Source organism: Acomys minous (assembly GCF_964271855.1).
Source record: "Acomys minous genome assembly, chromosome: 9".
Lineage (NCBI taxonomy): Eukaryota > Metazoa > Chordata > Mammalia > Rodentia > Muridae > Acomys > Acomys minous.
In genome coordinates, this window is record NC_140490.1 from 117,885,619 (window position 1) to 117,905,233 (window position 19,615).

The 19,615-nt window shown below is 36.8% G+C and overlaps 1 protein-coding gene across 6 annotated transcripts in view; it reads right to left on the reverse strand.

The window, feature by feature from the left end:
- The window catches only part of LOC311605446 (uncharacterized protein), a 354,125-nt gene that overhangs the window by 195,959 nt on the left and 138,551 nt on the right, over positions 1-19,615 (reverse strand). Inside the window, exon 1 of one of the 6 annotated variants that reach the window (XR_014781947.1) lies at positions 540-705. The exons of the other annotated variants lie outside the window; for them this stretch is intronic. The gene's annotated coding sequence lies outside the window, so the exon portion shown is untranslated. Of the gene's footprint in view, positions 1-539; positions 706-19,615 lie in introns of those variants that run through there. 6 annotated transcript variants of the gene reach the window in all.

Sequence of the window (19,615 nt, forward strand, 5' to 3'; positions counted from 1 at the left end):
GAAAAATGCACTGATCCAAAGTTTCAAAAATGAGGTATTAAATATAGTAATAGAAGGAAGAAGTTATGAAAAATAAGTATAATTATATTATATATACCTTAGCTTTTGATCTTATGGGGCACTCAAATTACAAAAATTAGAAAAGTTTACATTGAAATTACAAAGTCAGTGAAAAACAAATTCAACACAGGGACAGAAGGGATTACTGATTAACTTAAATAACATAAAATAGTATATAGACTTTATCCAGAGAAATGGCGAGATAAAGATTATAAAAGGAGGTTAAGAGCCTGGGTGGAAAAAGTGTTTCAAATGCATGTCCTCTAAGACCTAGAAAGAGACAGGGAAAGGAATGAGAAAGCAGCGATATTTGACAAGATAATGGCAAAGCAGTCTTCAAAGCTGAGAAAATTCTGACCTCTAGACTCAGAAAGCTCAACGCACCCCAAATAGCACACGTGAAAAGAAGCTAGTGTATAAGGAAAGAAAGTGTCAAAGCAAAAATAACGTCTTTACAACAGAGAACAAAGATACATCACCTCCAAAAGAAGAACTGGTCTCAAAAGTTGGCTCCTTCACAATAAGGAGGGAAGGCAGGCATCTGCAGCATGATGTGGAAGCAGTCTTCTCAAAGCATCGCTAATAGACACACCTATAGCCCCAGGTGATAAGCTCTGTTGAGAAGAGTTGCTGAGGATGCAATTATGGCACAGGCAGCTGTCCTTAAATAAGAAAAGGATTCAGGTAAGCCAGACATAATCATCACGCACTTCACATCCGAGTTCAAGGGTCAGAGACCCAGCAAGCCAGAGTTTAAAAGCATGAGAGTCACCATACATGGCTAGTTTAAAGGAGGGATGACCGCCTCTAAGCAGCAGAGCCTCCCTGTCTCCAGCCTACAAAGACACAAATCAAATCTCAAGGAGGGAGTTTTGTCAGCAAGAATGAGGCAAGGCAGAGAAGTTCTATCAGGGAAGGTTCATGCTAGTCAGCACCTTCACATACCTGATCAAAGAACCTAATTAAGCCAAATCAGCCTCCAGATCTGTGAGCTGTACTTTGTAATTTCCAATATAACAGCAGAAAATGAATATAAATAAGTACAGTATAGTATGCCAAAAAAGACTAGAATTCTGTGCTCAGTTAAAACACAGAGTTTAAAATGAAGAAAAAAGCAAATATACATTTTAAAAATAGAAACATATCTAGGCAATTTCAATGAGCAAACCATTACCGATAGAAGCCATAAAAAACTATAGATTATGAGTAGATGGAAGGAGACTGAACTTATGCGATGAAATGAAATATAGATATGAATTAAGAAAGCAACAAATTTGTGAATATACATAAGAATATTAACTATACAAAATGCTCAAAATGATTGTAAAATTATATTGATAAAATATAGGATGTTAGTTCCTAAAGCAGATCAATGACAGAAACAAGAAACTGCAGTTAACTTTATAATTTGTTTTAGAACTAATACATATGAAAGTTCTAGGAGCAACCTGTAAATTTAATTATATGACTTTTTAACATTTTTTATTTTGTTATAATTTACTCAGATTTCATCCTGAATGTTATCCCCTCACTTGTATCTTCCCGTTCCCACCCTTCTTCTTTCATCCACCTTACTCCCCTCCCCTAGATCTCTGACAGAAGGGGACCTCCTCCCCCGCCACATCTCCACAGCATAACAGGTGTTATCAGCATAGCCTGCTTCCCCTTCCTCTGTGTGTCCCTAGGCCTCCGCTCCAAGGGGAAGTGATCAAATCAGGGGCACCACAGTCCATGTCAGAGGCAGTCCCAGTTCTCCAAACAACTGTGGAGAATGAGCTGTCCACTGGCCAGATCTATGAACAGTGGAGCGATTTTAGAGAGTAAAACAGAAATAAATGTAAAAGAAGAAACCTAAGGAGAAAAAGAAATATGGAAAAAAAAATAGAAAGCAGAAGTGCTAGAAAAATAATAAAATTAACTCAAGGAAGTAGACTAAAACCCTTAGGTAAAAGAAAAAGACACAAAGATTGAGTGCTTGAGTATTTAGATAGACACATTTTTGACATATTTAAAACACCAGGCTATAAAAAAATAAAACAAGTTCGTACAATAATTATTTCTCAAAACAAACCATTAAGGCTATACCTGCAACAATGAAGTAAAGTTAAAAGCAGAAACAGTTATTAGAGATTACTGTTACCAGAAAATAATATTAAAATTTTATTTCAACAAGATGTAATTAAAATGTGTGTCTCCTTACTGGTCATTTCAAAAAATAAATAAAAAATGATTTGAATTTTGGTGACAAATAAATTGGCAATTATTGCAAAAATAGTGTCTGACAATATTAATGAGAAAAATAGAGGGAGATAATAACAAGAAATAAAAAGAAAGTTGCTGCACACACCAATACCAAAGGGACAAAAATGATAAATGAAAAGAAAATAAGTGTCAGTTACAAAGGAACTGGATGGAAGTACATGACAAGGAAAGAGCACGACAGAGCACAGAAAATCAACAAAAGAGCAAGATGTTCACACTTGACACAGAGGCCAGGGCTCCATCCAGTTTAGAACTAAAAATGATTCTAGGCAATCATTTATGAATAGATAATAAGATGATTATGCTGTTTGCGGTTAAGCTTGGCCTATATATAGTAAGACTCTAATCCATTGTAGTATAAAAAGTCGATAAAAGAAAACAGAGAAAAGATAGGCTACTCAAAATTTTGTGATAGGTAGTCCCCTGCTAAAGATAAACTTAGGTTTCATATGTCACATACTTTGCAGAGAAATTTTAGATTGATTGTAGGCCTACAGTTTTCAACAGCAAAGAAACTGGGATGATTCCTTTATGAAATAGAAAGACAAAGTCATTTAGCAAATATTCAAAATCTAAGATCTACTAAAGGAAATGCACATGAATATGATGGCACAGGAAAAAAAAACAACAAGGTTCTGCACACCAGAGGAAAAATGTAAAGAAACAAATGTAAAATGCAGAACACATCTTTACAGCATATGTCACCGCTTCTTTGGTATTGCATAGATTTCCTCATTGTCTCTCAGAAACTGACCTCAAGCAACAGAATATACTTGTAAAGAGTAGATGAAGATATGAAAGACACATTAGAGAATATAAAAATGTCCACAAGCAGAAGAGAGCATAAGCTTGTAGTATCGTTATGGAAAGTTGTCCAGAAAAGCCTCAAAGAGTGAAACACAGACTCTCACTTCTGAATATGAACATACAAGGAAAGGAAGTGTGTTGAGGATGCACCTGCCTACCCACATTTCCTCATCATTTTCCACAATAAAAGACTATGAAAACAACCAACATCAGTTAGTGAATGAATAGGTAAATAAAACACTGTATATGTACAGTAGAACAATATTCTTTGTCTCGGGAATCTTTGTAATTTTCAATATCAGAAAACCTGTAGGTCATTAGGCAAGGAAAATAAGCCAGACCCTGAAAAACAAACACCTCATGATCTTACTCACAGTGAAGGAAGGCCCCACGGTAGAACCGGGCCCTGGAGGGAGAATTCAATGCTCTTACAGACAGGGAACGGTGCATAACAAAGACCCAGGTTGAGCACAATGCCAGATATACAACTGGCAAGCGAAGATGCTGGATAGCTGGTGCACAGCTAGTGATGAGGTGAGCACCCTATGGGCAGGGCACAAAAGATCCTTACAGCCAAGAAGGAGATGGCAATCCTGAGAAATGGATACGAATGATAGAGTTCAGGTGAGGGTCACCTGAGACATGTGCTACTCTAGGCACATCTGTAGGCACACAGCACATGCGCAGGACCCTCCATTGTTGTCCACACAGTAATAAAAACAAAATAAGAACATGGACATTTGAGTCCAGACAATGCTGTTGATACCCATCAGATACTGACATACACATTGATGTGAAGGGTCCATTTTCTGTTCTTAACCTAAGAGCTTTTCTAGGGCTGAGAACTTGTACCACCCTTAAGGCAGAGGGCAAGTGGGTGGCTTAATGCCCATGGGAGGCAGGACGTTGTCAATAACTTCTCCACTTTCTCTTTCATTAGGTAGAATTTCTAAGGTTCAATTTAGATTATTTGGCACACCATGCCTGTGAGATTAGACCTAGTGGGACATAACACTATTATACACTTTGATATTTCCTCTTCTTTGTTTTGCTTCCCCACACTCAGAAATTTATTTTCCTGAGAATACTCCCTAGAAAAAATGGAAACAGGAAAGAGAAGAAATTGAACTGGATTCAGGCAATGTCCAGAAGTCAGAAGATGCATCCTTCATGTTTGCTTCCTTAAAGTGTGAGTGGGTATTTGCAGCGGCCACATAGACCTTCATGTAAATGTGAAAGAATGGATGCTTTCTCACTGTCCCACCTGGAAGATTGTCACATATGTGAATGTAAAGTAGACTGAGAATAAATGGTGTGCCTTCAGAAGTACTGGCATAATAAAATACGGATGTAACCACATGTTTATGTCAGTTAGCAAACCTTCATCGATATATCAACAAGAAGAAGAAAGCTAGTAACCCAACCAAAACAAAATGAGGAGATGGAACGAACAGGTAGAGACACAGGAAGCGCCCAGTGCCTGTGTGACAGATGCTACGCTGCACGTTTAGGAGCAAAATCCAAATTAAAGCCATAGCACATTCTATTTTGTGTCCCTCAGTTCAGCAAGACTAAAATCGCCATGTTTTTGCTATGCGGTAGCATAAGGTTGCTCCTGGAAGGAATGTGACCTAGTGAGACTGGTAAACGCCTTTGCATCTCAAGTTAAATCAGTAACGCCCAGGCCCTAAGATTTGGTTGTAGAGCATGGCACAAAGCTGATGGTGCCATACAAGAATACCCACAGTAGAGTTTGAGCAGTTAATGACCAAACACTGGGATATGATGCCAGTTCAAGAGGAGGAAGATGAGAGGTCTAGAAGCAGCTCTGAAGAGTTTCTGCCTTCTAGCTTAGCAAAGTTTTAGGGGTTCTGCTCTGGCCATCATCTGAGGATGGTGTGTTTATATGACCAAAGGCAATGAACATGCCCTGTCTTTATGAAATGCTTAGGATAAAAAGGGACTTCACAACATCTGGAAGTATGCTTACAAGACCAGGGCTACAGTTTGCACATGTTCGGAAGACAGCAAACTGTGCAACTTAAGAAGCTTGAAAGTTGATTGTAGAACGGTATAGGTGTGGCAGGGCTGGCATCAGTGTGCTCAAATGGTAAATGTTTAACGAATGAAGTAGGTGTTCACTTACCCAATGAATGATTGAACAAATACCTTATGTAACAGGGTCACTTGTGGTCTTTATTAAAGATCTTTTTACTTGTTTTTAGACCATGATTACATTCACCAATTTTCTTAGACAGGCCAGATTTTTCTCCCTCCATTTATTTTGGAGCTTTTCATCTATATCTGCTTGTGAGATATGATGAGAACAGAAAGGTCAGGCTCTGGAACAGAGGCACACATGGCTCTCTTGTTGCCTTCCCATGTTTCTAGTGAGTACAGTGAATAAATCTGGAATTTGAAACTCTTCTTCTGCTTCATATTAAGAGAGATTTTCCTGGAAAGTAAGATAAAGCATTTTAAATACATCTTTAACCTGATTATTTGTTTTAAATATTTGGGTACAAGGTGTGGAGACTGTCATTTGTACCCTAACAAAAACAAACAACAACAACAACAACAAATTTCTAATTCACTTTGCCTCAAAAGAGGTGCCCATTATTGATATGGAATGGTGTCCAGTGTTTTATACAATAAAATAATTTTCCCAATGCATAATTTTGTTCCAAAAGGCTTCAGTTGTAAAAGGTGCAAAAGTTAATATATATTTGTGCTGAGGTTTTTTTTTTTCATCAAATAGCATAAAGAAGAGACCTGTGAATAGTGATTCTAGGTTGAGAAAATGACTCTGTAAGATTATCTTAAGTCATGTCTTGGGGAATATTCTTAATTAGTGATTGATGTGAAAAGTTCTCATACACTGTGGGTGGTGCCACCTTTAGGATGAAGAAGCCAGTAAGCACCATTTCTCCATGGCTTCTGCTTCCGTTAAGTTTCTTTGAAAATGGACTTTGATGCAGAACTGTCGTTTCCTCTCTGACTTGTTTGGTCATGGAGTTTTATCACAGCAATAGAAAACCTAGGTAAGACAATATTTATTTATTTACCTATTACTTCTTTAGTTTTTGTTTGTTTTTGAGACAGGGTCTTAGTAAGTAGCTCTAGATGTCTAGAACCTTACTATGTACACCAGGCTGTCTTCAAACTCAGCGATCCACCTGCCTTTACCTCCCAAGTGCTGGGATTAAAGGTATGTGCCACTACACCTGGCAAAATTATCAGTAAAAACAGAAGATGCAAAATCTAGGGTGACAGCACCACAGCAAAGATGGTGTGGCTTTGGTCAAGATAAATGGAAAAGAATATAAGTTCCATAAGGACTTTCTTTAAAATCCAGGGCCTAGAAAATTCCCATTTCCTGTTTATGTCTCTTCACCTGGCATAGAGATCTGGCTTCAGACAGCTGATGAAGAACAGTTCTGACACTGAATAAGTGCTCAAATGGTAAATGTTTAACGAATGAAGTAGGTGTTCACTTACCCAATGAATGATTGAACAAATACCTTATGTAACAGGGTCACTTGTGGTCTTTATTAAAGATCTTTTTACTTGTTTTTAGACCATGATTACATTCACCAATTTTCTTAGACAGGCCAGATTTTTCTCCCTCCATTTATTTTGGAGCTTTTCTTTTTCAATTTCTATTTAGAGCTCTTTGGCATTTAAAAGTTCAAAAAACTTAGGAATGCTAATATCCATTCAGATGGCATAATCATAGACACAATTCTTGTCTTTTATAAATAATAGTACAATAATATCCCTTTGTATTATCTTGCTTGATATGATCTTGCTAGATATCTTGTTCAACCCATAACTAGTTCCAGAACAAAAGGACAAATCATAGTTTTTAAAGTGCTTCTAATGGAGCAGAATGCCAGTGTATGTGTACACGTAACACATAATATTTAGCTGGTCTTGTTTTTTACTTACTCTTAAATCAATGGAACCATACTCTGAAGTCAAGAACTAAAAATGAAAAGAAAAAATTTAAGAGGTTCCTTAAGACTAAACAGATGAAGGTTGTGATAAAGTTCAGTGAAAAAAGTGCTTACAAAGGAGGACCTGAGTTCAGATCCCCACCATCCACATAAAAGCCAACAGACACAATATCTGTAATCTCAGCTTTGGGGTGGGACAAAACTAAATCCCACAGGTTTCTGGTGAGCTGGTTGAGAAAAAACAGTAAGCTTCAGACCCAGTGGGATAGCCATCCTAAAAAATTAAAGCCAATAGCCAACATCAAATTAAGTGTAGAGAAACTCAAGGAAATTCCTCTAAAATCAGGGACCAGGCTAGGCTGCCCAGTTTCTCCATATCTCTTCAATATAGTTCTTGAAGTTCTAGCCAGAGCAACAAGGCAACAAAAGGAGATCAAAGGGATCCAAATGGGAAAAGAGGAAGTCAAATTATCCCTATGTGCAGATGATATGATAGTGTACATAAGTGACCCCAAAAATTCCACCAGAAGACTGATACAGCTGATAAAACACTTTCAGAAAAGTGGCTGGGTAAAAAATTAACTCAAAATGTCAGTAACCTTCCTGTATAGAAATGACAATCATGCAGAGGAAGAACTTAGGGAAACCACACCCTTCATGATAGCCACAAGCAACATAAAATATCTAGGAGTAACTCTAACCAAGCAAGTGAAGGACTTGTTTGAAAAAAAAAAACTTCAAATCTCTGAAGAAGGAGATTGAAGATGACATCAGAAGATGAAAAGATCTCCCTTCTGCATGGATCAGGAGAATTAACATAGTAAAAATGGCAATCATACCAAAAGCAATTAATATATTCAATGCAACCCTTATTAAAATACCTACACAATTTTTAAAGACATTGAAAGATCAATTCTCAACTTCATATGGAAAAACAAAAAACCCAGAATAGCTAAAACAATCCTGTACAATAAAAGATTGTCCACAGGAATCTCCATCCCTTATCTCAAGCTGGACTCTAAAACAACAGTAATTAAAACAGCATGGTACTGGCATAGAAATTGGAAAATGGACAAAAGGAATCGAATCAAAGATCCAGTAATAAATCCACACACACATGGACACTTGATTTTTGACAAAGAAGCCAAATCTTTTTGATGGAAAAAGAATAGCATCTTCAACAAATGGTGCTGTTCTAACTTGATGTCTACATGTAGAAAAATGCAAGCAGATTCATATTTATCACCATACACAGAGCTCAAGTCTAATTGCATTAAAGACCTTAAAAACCAGAGACAGTAAATCTGTTAGAAGAAGAAGTGGGGAAGAGCCTGGAACTCGTTGGCACAAGAGACAACTTCCTGAACAGAACACCAACAGCCCAGGCATTAAGGTCAACAATTAGTAAATGGGACTTCATCAGGCTGAGAAGCTTCTGTCAGGCAGAAAACACTGTCAACAGAATATAATGACAGCCTACAGACTGGGAAAAGATCTTTACCAACCCTACATCTGACAAAGGTCTAATATTCAAAATATATAAAGAACTCAAGAAATTAAACACCACCAAACCAAATAACCCAATTGAGAAATGGGGCTCAGAATTAAACAGAATTCTCAAGACAGGAATATCGAATGGCTGAGAAACACTTAAAGAAATGCTCAACATCCTTAGTTAGAGAAATGCAAATCAAAACAACTCTGAGATTCCATCTTACACCCATCAGAATGGCTAAGATTAAAATGGCAAGTGACAGAGAGGATGTGGAGAAAGGAGAATACTACTTTATTGCTGGTGGGAGTGCAAACTTGTACAACCACTTTGGAAATCAATCTGGTGCTATCTCAGAAAACTGGGAATAGGGCTTCCTCAAGATCCAGCTATTCCACTCCTTGGAATATACTCAAAAGATGCTCCACCACACAACAAGGACATTTGCTCAACCATGTTCATAGCAGACTTATTCATAATAGCCAGAATCTGGAAACAACCTAGATTCACTCAGTCGAAGAATAGGTAAAGAAACTATGGTACATTTACACTATGAAATAGTACTCAGCTATTAAAAACAAAGAATTCCTGATATTTGAAGAGAAATGGATGGAGCTAGAAACGATCATCCTGAGTGAGTTAACCCACTCACTTGATATATACATGATATATACACATGATATATACTCATAATTGGTCACTAGTCCAACATGGATGTCCCCTGAAAGTCTTCACTTAGCAGAAGATTGGGATAGATGCTGGAACTTCCTATTGGGACTCCAAGTGAGAAAAGTGTGGGGAAATAGAAGGACCCAGAGGATCCTAGAAACCTACAAGAAGACCATCAAGGCTGGTGGATGTGGACCCAAGGGGGTTCTGCTCAAACCACTGTACCAACCAAGGACAATGATTGCAGTAAACCTAGAGCCCCTGTTCAGATCTAGCCAAAGGACAGCACATTCTCCACAGTCGTGTGGAGAGCCAGGACTGACTCTGACATGAACTCTGGTGCCCTCTATTTGATCACTTCCCACTGGCACTCAGAGGAAGGGTAAGCAGACTACCAGAATGAGACCTGATAGGCTGTGATCATATGGTGGGGGAGGAGGTCCCCTTCTGTAACAGACCTAGGGGAGGGGAATAGGGTGAAAGAGGGAGGGGGAACAGGAAGATACAAGTGAGGGGATAATAATTTGGATGTAATATGAATAAATAACTTAAATAAAATAATAATTTTTTTTAAAAAAGAGAAGACATCTAACATTGACCTCTGGCCTCCATGTGTACATGCATTTACTTGCAAGTACACCTGTAGGGGAGCATACCGTTTACCTCTCTCTCTCTCTCTCTCTCTCTCTCTCTCTCTCTCTCTCTCTCTCTCTCTCTCATACACACACACACACACACAAACACGCACACACAAACAGAGAGAGAGAGAGAGAGAGAGAGAGAGAGAGAGAGAGAGAGAGGCAGAGACAGAGAGAAAGAAAGACAAACACAGACAGAGAGAATGAGTAAATGAGATTACTAACTAAAAGAGAAGTTTAAACTAAGGATTGCACAGGAAAATAAAAACAAACTGTGTTATCAGTGCTACATTACTAAGAGTTATTTTTTTTTAAGTAAATACTTTGTGTAAATAAATGCATAGCAGTATCCTATTCTAGCCAACTCTGAACATGGGTAAATAATTAACCTTCAGACTGTCAGAACCGATGCTCAGTCATCATCGTCGTGGCCCCCAGTGGTGTACGTCCCAGAGGAAAACACAATTCTTATTGCTGTCTTTCTCATTTGGGGCCCCAAATCACACAGAGAGAAAGAGTTGTGTATTTTCTCTGCTTCCTTTTCAATGCAGAATGCCGCGTATGAAATTTATTTTCACAGAATAATAAGGCAGCAGAAATGCCTTCTGAATGATAGCACTTCAGAGTCTGGATTTAGGATCCTATTATTGCATATTGAAATGCAATTCAGATGTTCTACTGATCAGTCGAGACATTTTCTAAATTCTCTTGGCTTGCTGGTATATCATCAAGTAATTATTATGAGATTCCTAGGCATACTAAGTAATTACCTGCAGCATATAGGAGCTTTGTGTTTTTAAGTGTCATCTCTCATAACATATTTTTCTGTTTGACATGCTTTTTCCCAAGTCATATCCTCAAATTATGTTCAGGAGTTGTTCTCTACCCTTGATACAGATGATGTTAAATATAAGAATCTTCTGTACTTCCTTGAAACTAAACCATTTGTTGACTGGACAAGAAGTTGACACACATATAATCAGAGGTATTTTCCTCTATAAATTACATGAATTTTTATCACTTTCTTCATTTTAGTTAGCTTTTTGATTAAGAAGCCATCTTTCTGTGCATCTGCAGGGGAGTGTGCTGCTTTTGGTTATATTAAGGTTTTTGGCGCCATCCTATGACATTGTCTTACCTGCTAATATATTCATAATGATCAGACTGGAATAACTCAACAAGAAAGAGCCTTACTCCTCTGATGGTTGCTTCTGGTCCAGAGAACCAACAATGCAGTGTGTCTAAAAGACTTTCTGTCTAAACACTGTTTCTGTAACTCCTTTTCAAACGCAGCATCTGAAAGGGTTGTTTGTTCATTTTTCATTCAAATATTTAAGTCTTTCACTGGTCCTTTGATGAAGTTACATTCCCACTTTAAAACAGTTCTGATAGGATGACCCCACCAAAAGATACAGAACTGCAGCACAAAGTGAAATGTTAAAAAAAAAAAAACACAGTATGAAAAAATTTGAAGATTTTAGATAACAAGCAACATTTAAAAATTTTTATTTCTCTTTTGGAAGATAACAAGAGCACATATTCGATTCAAAAAATGATTTGAGGGTAAGAAAAGGCTTGTTTTATCTTGCCTGAGTAATAGATTTTTTTTCTTTACTGAATTCTCTGCGTGAATAAGAGAGTGGCAGCCATTTTTTCCCCAGCTCAACATCAAAACGCCTTTCATCTGCTGTCTAACTGCAAACAAAGCAAACCTTCCACCAGGCCTTTCTTTCCAGATAAATTAAAACTCTCATGTCCTGGGGCCCAAATCAAGCCTACAGGCCATCCCTAGATAAATCCGCTCTCAACCCGAAATCTTCTCAACACACGTGCTCCTTGTAAGATAATTTTGCAGTAGCTAATCAATAATGCAACAGTAAATTGCATTTAAATAAACATTAGCAGGCTCTCTTAATGAATAAAACCTCATGTGCAATTTGTCAAAGTCGGAAATACTGGACTCTTTTGATATTCATTAGAATATTGGAAATTGAGGTTTTGACAGGTTTTATGTACATCGCAATTACCATTGTGTGTGCATGTATTTTTAAAAGACATGCTGGGAGAATATAGCTGAACATACAGCAAGTTTCTAGACTAAAATTCATATGTCTGCTACCACCCTAGTTAAAAATATATGGAGATAATCCTGTTTTCCATTGCAAATTATGAGGCAACCAAGTTGTATGTACCTCATTTGAATTTTCTGATTTTAGACAAAAAAAAGTAGAAACCTTTATCATGAAGTGATAAGAGGAAAATCCCTTGATTTGAGATTGCCTACTTCTTTGTTCCTCTATTTCACCAAAGAAAGTCACTATTGTTGGGGATTCCAGATTAAAAACAGAAATTAAAGAGAGAATCATTGATGTTTAGAGCCAGCATTCTGAGTTTTTAAAAATACTTTCAAATATTATGTATTTTAATATTGATTGTGAATATTCTATCTGGTTTATTAAGTAGATCCTTGATATGGATTTATGTTATTCTAAAGAATGTTCACTGTAATAACCTGAATAGCTATTGCCACAAATGTCTTTTACGAAAGACTGAAAAAAAAATAAGCTATATATATTTGAGCCATACTGCATGAGAAAGAAACTAAGAATACGATCATTTCTTGTAATGGATAAGGTAGTCTATGATTTTAACAAAAGCCACCCAGTACCTTATTTTGCATCTTAAATGTGATATAGTGTAAAAGTCTAGATTAGAGTATAAACTTGTAAGCAAATTAACACTATTGTGAAAGTACCTATATAAATAATGTGTTCTGTTTCGTAGGAATGCCAAACAATTAGTGCAGGCATAAAATGGAATAATATGATATAATGCTTTTCTCAAAGAAGATACTTTCTTTTGGAGGGATGTGACTAGAAATAATGTTATTTTTAATGTGTATGTTCTCTGTGTATTACCGTTATAGTGATAAAAAGAACTGCCATAATTTATAGGCAAGAAATTTTCATGCCACGGGACATCCAGTCAGTGAGTCTCCACCTGAGCCCCAGACTAGAATGTGTACATCCATTTCCTCTGGTAGTTTTCAATTCATGTACCAAATGCATGTTCAAATATGCCACCAAAATAGGCTGGCAAAGTAAAATTAAGGCAAGAATACAAAAATAATTCAAAATGCCCATTTTGAGCTCTAGGGAAAAAAAAAACCTTTGACATATTACATTTTCACACAGTAGGTTACTAGCAGTGACAGGTCAACATGGTATTTTCAAGAAAATGTAATGTTAACATAAAAATGATGAGTGTTCTAATTTGCTAGCCTTCCTATTTGCTAGACCCAGAGCGCCAAGCTTTCTAATGTACACCACGAAGAGTCTAGCAGTGTTCAGTGTGCCAGGCCATCAGGAGGCATGTGTGTTGCAACCACCAGACACCACGGCAATATCTGTTAATGCTTATCATACATAAGCCATGAAAACTGTACAAGAGGAACATACTACCCAATTACAAATTTAGGTCTTATACCAATTAGTGGTAACCATCAGAGATTATAGAGAAAGAGAATGGAGGGAACAATAGCACACCAAAAAAATTTACATTTCCTCATCCATAAGAAACAAAACAATGATGAGGGATGCATTATCTTTGATGACTCAGAGTGCACGTTCCAAAGATGTACATTTCTATTACAAAGTAAAAGCTTAATATTATTTTTAAGTTATAAATATTAAGTGTACAGCAAGAAAATTGTAAACTTAGGAGGCATTCAAATATGTTTTTATGACTTTGAGTGAGGCTATTGTTTCTTAAATATCAATTTATCAAGTTCAAAATAGAAAAAGCCAGGCCAGTGAGGCAGAGAAGATGGGTGTGAGTGAAGGTTCTCTCTGTGCAGTCTGCCAGCTTGGGTGTGATCCCGGAAGGGGAGAACTGACTTGGTAAAGTTGTTCTTTGACTTCTATAATTGCATCGTGGCAGACAAGGATCTACAGTCACGTATTTATGTTGCACACACACATAATTTAAATAAAGTATAAAAATAGACACTATGAAAAAATTTAAAAAGTAACTCAAAGAATTAAAGAGGTATTTACCGGTCATGCATCTGATACGCATATCAAACTGGAGCTGAGTGGTAGAACTCTTTCCAGTGTATACAAAGCCACAGGTTTAAACCTGTGACTATAAAAATGGAGGGAAAACTCACAATGAAAGTGCATAAAGAAGAATTACAACTTAACAGATAAAAGACAAATAACCTAATTAAAGCATGAGTGAATTGTTTTACTGCCTATGTCTGCAGAAAAAGTACACAACAGCACATGAAGACAATCCTCAGAACTATTTTTCAAGGGAAAGTGCACACAGTACTTAGCATAGAACCATTTCATACCCAGTATTTGGACTACAATAAAGAAAGTGCATAATTATAAATATTGATAAAGAAGTAGACAAATGAAATATTCATACTCTGTAAAAAGAAATATGAGATGGTGCAGTAATTATGGACTACTACCATTTCAAGTTAAAAAGATAACTAAACATTTCTACTTGCACATATGTTCCCAATGAAAATCTTCTCACATAAAAGAAAAATCTCACATAAATGCTCATAGCAGTGTTTCTCTGGTAGCTAAAAGGTAGAATAAGATCAATGTCTATCAACTAATAAATTGGTAAAAAAATCCGTATTATGGGATATTAGGACAAAGAAATAAAGTGCATGCTACAATATGAATCATTAAGTACATTACTTTGAAGTTATTAAAGGCAGTTGTACCAAAAAAAAAAAAAAAGAAAGCAACTCATTTTATTCTATCTATGTGATCCATGTAGAAAAAATTATGAATATGAAAAGTGGGCCAAGTAGAACGGTGACATAGGCTGTAATTCCAAATCTTAGGAGGGTGACAAAGGAAGATGGTAACAGATCTCTGTAATCCCAATGCTTAACATGGTGACAGGAAAGGCGGCGATTCCAATCCACTCTGAACTACAAAACAGTATCCTGTCTCAAAACAAGCCAACAACTAAGCAAGCGGGTTTTTCAGGATGGGATTCAGGCAGAATAGGTGTGACTATTGGTAAGTACAGGTTTTCTTTCAGGGGTGATGAACATGCTCTAAAAATAGATCACTACAATCATCAAACAACTAAAATTTACTAAGTTGTAGATTTACAGCACTATAGGTTGAAATCTGTACAGGTTACCACACATATACAACGTATTCACTGGTTTTTTACAGGAATTGATTAGACAGGCAGTTCTCCACACACCCTCTGGGGATGGTAGCTATTGCTAGTAACGATGAACTGCTCATAAGTATTCAGGGCGTACTATCATGGTAGCTAAGAGCAAAGGCTCTATGACCAGCTTGAATGGAACCTTCCTTGTCTGCAGAGCTTAAAAGCTGCCAAGCTTAGTCAAGTTTCTCCTCATCAGAACGTTTTCTCACTTATGATATCATAAGAGTGCTACTCTCATATGAGTGGTGGTGAATTCTTGTTGAATTGAGATACAGCAGTGGGAGATTTTGAGATATTTAAGACATCATTATCTAAATGTCAATGGAGTAACACCTCAAAACACAGCCTCACTTGCCTAAACATTGTAAATGCCAAGTAATAGTAATAACTACTAGATTCCAGCATCTAGTAAGAAATTAAGAAAATCCTTAAAGCTACAATTTCTCCTTTGAAGCTAACTACCTAGCGCGAATAATTTTTAAAAATATTTTTATAGTGTGTCAACACTACAACAAAAAAGAAAAAATAACAAAAACACAAACCTGTCTCTGAGTTGGGACAAGATAATTTTGAAATTTTCTTATGTTCGACAAAATATTATCACATCCTATATACATAAATACTGTATGAAAAAAATTCTTAATTTAGTCAGTCAACTCCCACCATGGAAAAAATACACAAATAGAAAGAAAGCAAAGACTTATAAGTGACAGGGTCAGGGCTACAACTAGCATTAATTCCCTCAATGTCTGAATGTACTAGCAGACTCTTGGTAACAACGTGTGTTGTACCACCTGAAACATGATAGCCATTTCCTTTTTTGAGTCTGTTGAAACAAAGACACAATATAAGTTGTCTAGCAAACACTGATTCTACAAACATCAAATGATTTAGTTAATAATAAATATAGCAGGGTTGAGGATTTAGCTCAGTGGTAGAGCACTTGCCTAGCAAGCGGAAGGCCCTGGGCTCGGTCCTCCGCTCAGAAAAAAAAAATAAATAAAGGGACATAGCAATGAAAATGTACATACAGTATTTAAAATAAAGGGATTATTTTTAGGGTAGCAATGTGGAACATTAGATAAGTGATTTTGAAGCAAAAGTCCTCAGACTTGTACCAATAATCAAGTGACATCAGTCCAAGGTTTAACAGGTGCTGGGCATATGCTCTTGTAGAGGTATTTTAAATGCAAGCTTAGCGTGTCATTGTGGCAAAGTCATGGCACAGAAGTAGACTTCCTGTGCTATGACAGTTCGCACAATACCAGAGAGCCTTTGTTTCATGACCTCCCAGCTTTGCTAATTTTCTTATTTAATTCTCAAAAATAATCTTATTTTTGATTCATTTTGTTTTGCTTTTAGAATTTGATAAACACAAAGGCATTTTGATGTTTAAAACTTTCAAAAAGTTCAGTCACTCAGTACATATTAACTTATTAATCCTATCAAAATCTAACTGTATTTTTTGAAAGCAATGTTTGTAATTGTTCAAGCGTAGCTGTTGGGTTTGCCTACAATTGATGCAAAGTTCTCTTCAGTGTTCTCTGCTGGTTTTACTATGGCTTTTTTATGCTGTAAAACATGTTTGAGTTGTCCTTAAAAGAACCAAGGCAGAAAGATAGCCTGAGAAACTATTTTTAATGATCAGATTTCCATTCTTCATGTGTCAGGCTGTAACAATCCATAGACATGGCTGGAGAGATAGCTCTGCTGGTAAACTTCTTGCGCCGAAAGCAAGAGCGACTGAGCTGATACCCACACGAAGGCCTAGTGTGGCAAAGGACATTTCAAATAGCAGCACTGAAGTGACAAAGACAAAAGCATCCCTGAGACTCACCAGCCAGTCATCTGGACATAATCATCTACCGCGAGGTCTCTTATATAGAAAACTAAAGTAGACAGGAAGCTGGGTGTCCGTGGTTGGCTCCCGGGGCTAGGTCCATAACGGAGCCAAAAGACAGGAAGTAACCAGCAGTTGATTTAATTTGTCCACCGGTAGCCGCTGAAAACTTTCAGAACGGAAGGGAGAAGATACATAATAAAAGATGCCTATGATATGTTCAGTATGACAGGAAAGAAACAGCCAATGAGGCAGCGCCATGATAGGTGAACGCCACAGCTGTTTTGTTTTCTGGTTCATACAGAGACGCTTCTCCATAAACGTCTACAAGAACAGGAAGGAAGTACATAGTACACAAAACAAAACAACAACAAAACAAAAAAACAATAAAGAGAGAGAGGAGAGAGAGAGAAAGGAGACATTTAAATGCCATCTATAGTATATAAGGGCAACATTTAAAAATCGGGCTTATACGCACAGACTTTCTGTCCCAGACTGTTCTGACTGACATCCCATCCATACTAAACTGGTTTGTATTCCAATCCAAATTATTACGATGAATATTATTCAGTACCATTTGCAAGAAAAATATAAACATTTCAAACAGAAGCGGTATCTACTTATCATTGTTTATCTGATAAAACAAACATTTCTCAAAGAATTTATAACATACCTATACATAATAATTTTGAAATTTAAAATTTGTAATTAAATGTAAAGCATTAAATAATGATTAATTGTATTCAACCCTGATGGAATGAGCACTTTTTAATAATAATAAAATTATATTTTATTTTTTATATTTTTTTATATTTTATATTTATTATAAAAATAAGAAAAAAAATAAATACCCACAGGCTACGAATTCTGTGTGTGAGCAAAGAAGGTCTATCAATTAGTGTCCATCCTTAGGAAAGTACCTCTGTCATCCTTTCTAGGTCTACTACATGGAAAGTGGTACTATCTGGTTTTGCTTGTTTTATTGTGTTTTTGGACACATTAACCAATTGCTTTGTCAAGAAATTGCTATTATTTGCCTTCTCTCATTATAGTTGTATAACAGTGACAGTTTATTGAAATTCAGACAATATACGGAAGTTTCAAAGTCATTTTGTACTCATTTTTTCAGTTTCTCTCTCAACTCTTGGACAAATCACCTAAGTGCACATAAAATACATGAATTAACTACTTGTCCCAGTTTTCTCTATCTGAAATTCCAGTCCTGTTAACAAGGAGCAGGTACTGGTACACAGAATTCTTGGAATAAAAAAAAGCCAGAATCCTTGGGGGTTCTCATTAAGGTCTTCTGGGAACAGCTGGGGAGGCACAGCCAGGAAGTGGAGCAAGACAGCTGGCAGGCTCTCTTTGTCGACTTCTTTCCTCGTAGGGTGCCATCCCCAAGCCCCACGCCACCCTTTTCTTGAAATCCTGTCCAATCCTCTTTCATAACCATGGACTGTTTGGTGGGACAGAACTTTCCTGCACCGTCATGAGTTCCACCAGGAGCTAGAAGACTAGTCCTGTCTCTTTCAAAAACTTAAACACTCAGGTTTATGCGTCAAGATCGCGGTGGGTTAGCTTGATAATTATGATTGATGGCCCTTCTCTAGGATCTGTATGCTGTGCCCAAACTCTCTTCCATTCCACCTGCCTTTGTGTTTTTCAAACAGTTAAACAGGGAACTTAGAAAGAAAAAAGGGTGAATAAAAGCAGTTGGTTAGAAGAAATCAAGTACTTTATTGGGAGACATTCAAACATACTGTAATAATTAGTTAAAAATTAAAATAGATGCCGGGTGTGGTGGCACACGCCTTTAATCCCAGCACTCGGGAGGCAGAGGCAGGTGGATCACTGTGAGTTCGAGGCCAGCCTGGTCTACAAAGCGAGTCCAGGACAGCCAGGGATACACAGAGAAACCCTGTTTCAAAACCAAAATAAATAAATAAATAAATAAATAAATAAATAAATAAAATAAAATAAAATAGATGTAATCTTGGAAACTATTGCCTTTTTGCATTACCTGTTCAACTTTTGGAATACAAAGAGTTGTGGGTCACTTCCAGTTTATGTGAGTCAGGGTCTCATTTCATCATCACTTTTTCTGGTAAATCATTGTTGAATATTCTGTCTAAGTAAGCAATAATGGACTAACATCTTTGTAGCAGTGTCCGTTCACTCTTCTTTGAGTATGGGCAGCATATTTGTTTATGCAGCGTCTCTCTGTGGAGATGGGACAGTCCTTTTCAAGAGTTGTTATGAGTAATAGTGATGAAAAACAAAACCAAAAATATCTAGCAATTGAATTGCCAGCCTTTTCCTAAACAGAAAACTAAGCAAAACTTTTCAGTTATTTGCATTATCCCAGACAGTACAATAGTATTTTTTAAAGGTACATTGAAAAAGAATATTCAGTAAGAAAGTTTTGACCTTCATCAAATTGTTTCACCTCACTGAACCTGTTTTGTGATAAGGAAAATAAGAAAGTTGGACAAAATGAATTGTAAAGTTCTGTTAGTTTGCCTGGCCTTGATTTCGCTATCAGTTGTGCTTTTATATTTAAAATGGCATCCAAATTATTCTCATGATACTTGGATGATAATATAATAAATCTTAAAATTGTAACAATTTTGCAACTTCAAGGACTTCTGCATATTTCTAAGATGAGTGCGGCCTGTGGGGTGGG